The 8823-nt window shown below is 43.4% G+C and overlaps 1 long non-coding RNA gene across 1 annotated transcript in view; it reads right to left on the minus strand.

Moving 5' to 3' along the window:
- Positions 1–8279, minus strand: part of LOC122893601 — a 39089-nt gene extending 30810 nt beyond the window's left edge. Inside the window, exon 1 of the long non-coding RNA XR_006381655.1 lies at positions 8249–8279. This is a non-coding gene — a long non-coding RNA (uncharacterized LOC122893601). The remainder of the gene's footprint in view (positions 1–8248) is intronic.
- Between the last annotated feature and the right edge of the window lie 544 nt (positions 8280–8823).

The raw sequence follows: 8823 nt of genomic DNA on the forward strand, positions 1-8823 counted from the left end.
GAAAGCGCCTACTCTGTGCTCACCATAATGCAAGGAAAGATAAGAACTAAGCACAATTATTATCAGAAACCTCCCTCTAAGTCTGTTGATTTAGGATCTACATGAGACAATATTCAGAGGAAAGTTTCAAATTCACAGGCCAAGCACCTTCCCAGTGAAACTCCATGTTGAAGAGAAACTAACATGCATCCCGCTCCTAATGCATGCCAACCCTATACTTACAGGGTCACATGGTCAGTTCCACCCCCCCCATAACCTTACTAAATTGGTTTTATTACCATCAATGATGCAGATCATGACACATAGGCTTAGAGAGATGGAGTGACCTGCCTGCTGGTCACAAAGCCCTGGTCAGCTGGAAAACCAGGACTAGGCCAGCACCAGCCACGAAGTGGTAGGGTTTTTCTCTAGCCAACAATGGAATCCTAACCCTGGCTAAAAGGTAAAGCTGGAATTTGATGAAAAGATATGCAAAGTCCACAGATTACAAAGAAAATAGAACAATAAGATGAAAAAACAGAATGAGGGCAGTTTGGGCACGTGGACAGGAGCAGTGACACTATTATCAACACACATAAGCTCTGATTATTGGGGGTCTCTGAGTGTCTGCAGGAGGGGCAGGCAGACCTCTTAGCAAGAGCTGCTGCTTGATACAAAGTAACACCCAAACTGCCTGCAATGGGGAGTGGTGATTCCCCTGGGCAAAATTAAGAGGAAGGAAGGAATGGACAGTGAGCAAGCAAAAATATTCTTAGACTTGAGTGCCTGAGTGGCCCAGACAGTTAAGTGGCTGCCTTCAGCTCAGGTCATGATCTCAAGATCCTGGGATCAAGCCCTTGTGTGGTATTGGGCTCCCTGCTCAGTGGGAAGTCTGCTTTCACTCTCCTGCCCCTCCCCCCACTGATGCTCACATGCACACACATGCTCTCTCTCTCTCTTTCCCTCTCTGAAACAAATAAATAAAAATCTATCAAAAAATATTCTTTCACTCAACAGTGTTAGAGCTCACTACAGTAAAATTGTAGTAATTTGCCCAGGCCGCCCAATTTTAAACTCTAGTAGATACATTGAATGTTCATTCTGTTAGTCACAAATGAATTCAATTGAGCACAGTCAGCTTCAAGCCACTGAGTTTTAGATCTCAAAGGAACCTCAGAGGTGAATTAGAACAATTCTATCACTTTACAGATGAGGAAACAGAATACCGTACAAGTCTCCACAAACCAATTAGTGGCAGAACCAAGAAAACTGAGCTCACCCCGCTCCCGAGCAGACCCCCTGTCCACGAAGCTGTATCTCATGCTGCACTGTCATCCCCTTGGCATCTGATACAAGGCAACTCAATGTATCCGACAGCACATTGTACCCACCAGTGTCGTCCTAAACCATACCCCTTCCTGACATTTCCATCGCAGAGTCATGCTTCAACTCTGGAGCTAACATGGCAGCTTTGGATTTAAACATTCATAAAACACTCCATGTTTTCAGTCATTAGAGAGTCTCCCTCAGGCTGAGTCACCCGTTTAAAAAAAAAAAAAAAATTTTTTTTTTTTAACCTAACTAACACTGAATGGGTGCCTGCTGCTTTTCTGGATACTTTTTCCCCGCCCTGAGTCCTTTTTAAAGCTATTTACATACAGGTATGTAAGAAGGTAAGCCCAGAATTATTTAAAGAAATAGAAAATCAGGAAGTACCTAAATGTCAAACATTGAAAGAAGGGTTGAGTCAAACGATAATATCTCTATGATTTTTAGAAAGATTACACAATCATTAAAGTTATTGGCATGGAAATACCTCATGCTACATGGTTGAGTGAAAAATTTATACAGAATATGCAAAATTTATGCAAAGCATATACAGAAAATACACGCAAAATCCCGTATTTCCATAAAAACAATAGCAATGTACATACACGAATGCATGCACATCTATATACATACATATATATGGACATACACTTATATATATACATACCACATGTAAAATTGGTACCAAAATGTTAATTTGGGAGCTGGGGGGAGTGAAACAAAGATGATTTTTCTAATTTCCCCCTTATTTTGTATTTTTGTAATTTTTCTACTATAGAAATTTATTTTACCTCAAACTGAAAACTAGTTTTTTCTAATGCTCAAACGACTGGCCATGTAGACAATCCTAGATGTGTCTGGTCACCTAAATCTCACTATCCACACCAAGCCCACCCAGACGGAAGAAACCCAGGCCCCCAGAGTCTGAGCAACTGTGGACCCCCCGGCCACAAGTGGCTGCTTTCTCCTGGGAAGGACCACACAGTGAGCACCCTCAGAGCACAGGAGGGAGGGCAACGTGGTGGGGGAGAGAACCTCTCACCTGGAAAAGCCAACTTTGCTTTGTTATTCCCAGCACCTCCTTTGTTTCAGGGCTCACGGGTGGACTGGAAGAGTTTTCGCACCCTTAGACTGTCAAGAGATAGTAATTGCGCTGTCTGTCCCCACATCTAGGGATGGGCGGGGAAGGGTGGAAAAGACAGGTTCAGTGATTTTCCTTTGTAATTTCAGGGGCACTGAGTGATAGTGCTTGTTCCAGATGCAGGTGCCCTCTTTCCAAGGCCACAGTCTTTACGAAAGCAGACAGTGAGAAAGGAGCTTTGTGGCTTGTCCCTTCGTCTTCACCCAGCTCTCATCTCTAACAGGCAGCATGGTGATTTAACCGTCAAACACTAGGGAGCACAGCTTTCAAGAGGCTCCAAAGACCACTCCATAAACCAAAAGGGGAATATAACAAACAAACAAGGGCCTGAAAGCTTTTGTGTTGCCATAGCAACTAGACTAGCTTTCCTACACTCACAGGATAAAAACTACTCCACTAAAAAAGAAAATGCAACTAATAAACTTGATATTTTATTAATGCTTCTATACATGCCAGATCAGTGTTTCCAGAAAGAACCATGGCCAAGGCCAACTACCAATCATGTCAAAACTGCCTGTGCTAAGAAGCCTCACTGCAGGCTCTTGTTAATGTTGAGTGAGCAGAGACGTCAGGCTGATCCACTCAGCAGACATTTGTGGGACTCATATTTCAGCACATAAGGAGATGTCCATACTACATAACATGCAACAACTGTATACATGCGTCATAGTAGCTCAAGTTCATGAGCAAATCATCTCTGGAGTAAAGATGGGATGGGAGAGCTCAGGGAGACAAGAGCGTCTGTGTGCCCCCATACCAAATTTCCTTTACAGACTCCTGCCAGAAACCAGAGGCCTATACAAACAAGTGGGGCATGATTCCACCCTTGGTTTCTGGCAGCTGATGTACTGGGAAAAGGGAGGCCGACCCACATACTTTTGTGAGTAGCAATGGTACCATTCCTCTAGAGAGAGGACAGGAGGATGACTCGGTCGTGAAGGAGCTGGGTGTGCTGGCTGCTGACCACAGCCCCCAGTCTGTGTTCAGTTGTTTAAAGCGATGCCTGCTTTCAAAGTAAAATTATCCTCTAGTCACCTTTGACATCACACTCTCTAGTCTTGCCATATATCCAAAGAGTGGTAAGAGCATGAAGGTCAACTAGATGAGAGAACACTGCTGGTGGGAGTGTAAATTGGTGTAATTTTCCTGGAGGGTGGTTTTGTGATACGTGTCAAGCACCATCATAAGAATTCCAGAGTCTCTGACCTGGGTATTACTCTCAAGGAATTTATTCCAAGGGAGTAATGATAGACAGGCATGAAAACAGTACAAAGTTATTAGCTGCTGCACTATCCATAAAAGAGAAGACTTGGGGGCACCTGGTTGGCTCAGTGGGTTAAAGCCTCTGCCTTTGGCTCAGGTCATGATCCCAGGGTCCTGGGATCGAGCCCCGCATCAGGCTCTCTTCTCGGCAGGGAGCCCGCTTCCCTTCCTCTCTGTGTGTGTTTCTCTGCCTACTTGTGATCTCTATCAAATAAATAAATAAAATCTTTAAAAAAAAAAAAAAAAGAAGAAGACCTGGAAGCAAAAGTTCAATAACATGAGAAAGGTGTTAAACAAATTTTGGTGCAGCCACACGAAGGAGTTCTGCACAGCCTCTAAAAAGGCAATAGAAAAATGTCCACATTACATCAAGTTTAAAAATACATAAAATATCCTTTTTTAAAAATACAGATGCAGACGTAGAAGTAGGAAGTTACACATCAAAATAATAACAGTGGTCTGCTCTGAGTGGCCTCATTGTGGATTTTTTTTAATTTATCAAATCGGCTATAAGAGAATGCTACAATGTAATTTAAAACCAATAGAAGCTTAAAAAAGAAGACAAGACGGTATATATTTTTACTTCATCCTGTCCCCAGAAAGGGATATATAAAACTAAAAATCAGTTGGTTACCTTATTTTTATCTCCTCAAATTAAAAGTCATGAATTGGACCAAGATGCTGAAAATGGGCTGTTTTTTCCATGTGTTCATTAAACACTGATTCATTGCCTCATGTGTGTAAAGTGTTGAGACGCTGAGTAAACACAGATAATGAGGATGTGGGGCAACCATCCACCTGTTTTAAAGACAGGGGAGTCACATGAGTTCTGCAAATAGATTGAGATGGGGCAAAAGAGAGGTAGGAAGGTCAGAGTGTGAGTTTTCTATTGCTGCTTCAATGGGTTATCACAAACTTAGTGCCTTAAAACAACACAACTTTATTATCTTTCAGTTCCGTAAGTCGGAAGTCCACAAAGGGTCTCTCTGGGCTAAGACCAAGGCATCAAAAGGGCTGCCTTCCTTTCCAGAAGCTCTAGGGGAGAATTCATTGCCTTGCCTTCTTCTGCTTGTAGAAGCAGCTCAGATTCCTTGATGGGCAGCCCAAACCTGCAAAGCCACTAAGGGCAGGTCAAGTCCCCCGCTCCCATCACTCTGAGCTCTGCTTCTACTTCCCTCTTCTACTTGCGTGGATGATTGCCATTATGCTGGTCCCACCTGCATAATCTACGCTGCTCTCTAGATTTTAAGGTCAGTTGATGAGCAACCTTACTTACTTTGTCGTGGAACCTAACATATTCACAGGTTCTGGGGATTATTGGGACATGGACCTCTTGGGGAGAGGCGGGCATTATTCTACCTACTAAGCCAATTAAAAATTCATGACATTGATCCAGATGAGAGCCTCAAGTCTGGCAACAGCAATGAGGATAGGGTGGAGAAGGCAGTTCCATCAGATATGAGGTTGAAACCTCTAGGGTTTGGTGGCCAATCAGAAATGGGGAGCGAGTTGGAGCCTAAGTGGCAGATGGGAGCTGTTACCACTCACAGAGATGGGAGACACATGCAAAGGACCGGCTGAGAGAGAAAGATATCTTCGTGGATTCATGAGAAGCTCTTGGGAGTGTGAGACGACATTCCCAGTAGCATTTGCCTCTATGAGCAGATGGTCTGGAAGGAGGTCTGGAATGGATGAAAACAAGTGAGATACAGCAGCACAGAAAGCTCCCAGCTGAAGCAAAGGAGACAAACAGGCCACGCTACGCTGTCTGCTCTAGCGTGAATCACATGGAGAGGAGAGAAAAGCCTTTCTTTATGGATCTCCTCTCAATTTGTACTCAGAAGCCCACAGGTTGAAAATGTGAGAGGTGAGCAGTACCTGGGACAAGAAGGGCTATCCCCAAGGTGGATTAACCAAGCTGGCCCCTTTCTCATTCATTTAAATCCCTAGGCTAAGAAAGAGCCTTATGTTTCCAGAAATTCTAAAGTACTGCCTTAAGTTAATGGCATCACATAACTGCTTTATATATAATTCAATCTGGTGAACTGAGTTCTACAAATGCTGTGGTATATTTCCAACAGTCTTAACTATTCTCTCAGTTTAAAAAAAAAAAAGGCAATTAAACAACATTTGAAAACATTTAAGCTACCAGCAGTTTTAAATCACTCTTACAGCTAATTTGGGGGAATGCATTTTAGAAGCACTCGTGGAGAAAACTAAGAAAACCCACTTGATCCCCCACAGTCGCATTCGAGCTTCTCGTAACACATATTGTCCAGAAATGCTCTGCAATGCAGAACTAACAGAAATCCAATATATTTCAGATGTGCCCTCACTGTAAATTCAGGGACCAAAGGAAAAGTAGGGGGGGGTGTTTAAAAGAAGAAAGATGGTGTCAGTTTTCATTTTGTCCAATTATGGCTGAAGCAAATAACCTTCCCTGAAACATTTGAAGTCCAGAAAGAGGGACGTAGATAGTATTTGGACCCAGACATGTCCTAAGAGTGACTTCAGCCACCCCTTCAATAGGAGGCCACTGAGGAACAGAGAGAATGACTTGCCCACGGCCGTTCTCCTGCTTTACCCAATGACCCAACCCCCAGGTTAGTCTTCCTCAGGTGGCCTTTCCTGACTCTCTCCTCTCCACGTGACCAGTACACATTCTCTTCTACCTGTGACACACACATTTGATCTCCTCCGGTCCATCTCACTGTATGACATTATAGACACCTAGCATTTTCTTTCCTCATTTCATATCCACCACTCAAACTTCCAGTAGCTCCAACAATGTTTTTCTGGTCTGCCAAACCTGACAGGTTCGTAAGCAGGCTTGGCATGCAAACTTGGTAGAATCTGCTCCACGGGTTCTTACAGAGAGATCCCAAGCACAGTTGGGAGAAATAGTTACATCAAAAATAACCACAAGTTTCTTCACTAGTAGTCTCTGGATCACTGTTCCTTTGGGCCTCAGAATGGATAGGAAAGCAAAAATAAGCCACCACTGAAGAGGCAAGACAGCAAAAGCGTGGTTAACATGTGGATTTTTCATAGACATTTACCAATGTCCTTGCTCCCCGGTACAAAGTACTTCTCCACACTCACGGGTTGTCAGTAATGACTGTGCACACAGGAAGTGTCAAGCTTATATCTATTAAATCGCCTTTCTTCCTGCAAGAGATGGTGCTTTGAGATGTGCTTTCATCCTTATTTATGTACTTATCCTCATTATCATGTTCCTGATAACAAGCTGTGTGGTATCTACGCTCTAGCCCCCAAAGGGAGCAATGCTCAGTTCCTCACCCAGGTGATTAAAAAAATAAACAGACGCCTCCAGTGTACCTTTGAATGGAGGAGTGGCCAATATCTACAAACATGAGCCAATCTTAGAGCAAAGAAACAAGCTTTGCAAATGAGAACGAAATGTAATTGCCACCACCTGCTCCTGCCAATTCCCCAGAAGACTGGCCTTCTCACCTAGATGGAAAAGAATCAGGTGTCCACAAATGCTAAACTGCATTGTCTTGGGATTTCTGAGGACCATAGGTCACTAATCCTCGTATACAATCCCACCCGGATAGGTATTCGGACACACAGAAAGGAGGCTGCAGAGAGGCTGTGCCAAGGGCAAGAAGTAGTTTGAAACTTGACATGAGCAGAGATGTGAGATTTGGGTTATATACTATCTTGCCGCCAACTTTTGCACAGCAAACAACTTTTTTTTTTTTTAAGATTTTATTTATTTATTTGACAGACAGATCACAAGTAGGCAGAGAGGCAGGTGGAGAGAGAGAGGAGGAAGCAGGCTCCCTGCTGAGCAGAGAGCCCAATGTGGGGCTCGATTCCAGGACCCTGGGATCATGACCTGAGCTGAAGGCAGAGGTTTTAACCCACTGAGCCACTCAGGCACCCCAGCAAACAACTTTCTAACACCTGCTTCCCTCAAGGTCCCTGAATGTCCATTCCTATCTCTAGTGATGAGAGGGAAAAGCAAAAGCAAAACGTCCCTTCTCTCCTTTTCAGGCGTCTCTCCACCTCCAGCCTCTGTCTAGCTCCAACTCCTAACCTCTCTGTCTCTTCCCACAGTCAGACGAAATAACATGACACAGATCCACCAGGAGTTAAAACCGCCAGCCCTGAAAGATTCCCAAATTAATTTAAAATAAAACATTTTTGGGATACCTGGATGCCTCAACTGGTTAAGTGTCTGCCTTCAGCTTGGGTCATGGGATTGGGTCCCACATCAGGCTCCCTGCTTGGTGGAGAGCCTGCGTCTCCCTCTCCCTCTGCCACACACCACCCCCCTGCTCGCTGTGTGTGTGTGTGTGTGTGTGTGTGTGTGTGAAGTAAATAAAATCTAAAGAGAGAGAGAAAGAGAGAGAGAGAAAGACTTGGGGACCTATTAAAAAATTAAAAAAAATTCTAATACATTAAATATCAATTTCATACCTCTTAGGGCTCTTTTACTATTTTCAAAGAAAACTATCCCCTTCCCTTAGAACACCAATGTTAGCCCAAGAATTGTTCACAACAACTCACCAGCTCCGTGCAACATTCACAACTGCAAAGCAGGTTAAACCAGGCATGACATTTCCTTAAGAAAGAGTTGATTCGCTGCTACCCAAATATTCCTTGAAAATGCACCCACACCTCCCCTCCTCCTAACTCTAGGTTATTAATTATTTTCCTAATTTTAGGTCCTAATGCCTTTTTACCCTCCTTGGGAGTCAGTAATGTACACTGCAACTGCACAAAACTGTAACTCCCATCTATCTAGAAGGGAAAGGAAAGCTCGTTGTTTGAGTTGTGAGAGTCACCAAAGGAATGTTTGCTAAAGAGGAGGTAGAGAAACTGGTCTGACTCACCATGATAGGTATTGGAACCTTCTGCCTGAACTGTTTAATAATTCTTTCTTGACTCCATAACCACCTGTTCAGTGGCATTATTAGTTCTCTCTTTACGGGCAAAATTATCTTCCTGATAAATTGGCTCCAAATTTTTATTCATTTGCTATCAAATGGTAAGTAATTATTCTCTTTAGGGGACAGATGTAATTTGCTGCCCTGACTAAGCTCAGACTCTGGCCACAAATATTTTGGTTAATCATAAGAGTA

Source organism: Neovison vison, chromosome 13, assembly GCF_020171115.1.
Source record: "Neovison vison isolate M4711 chromosome 13, ASM_NN_V1, whole genome shotgun sequence".
NCBI lineage: Eukaryota > Metazoa > Chordata > Mammalia > Carnivora > Mustelidae > Neogale > Neogale vison.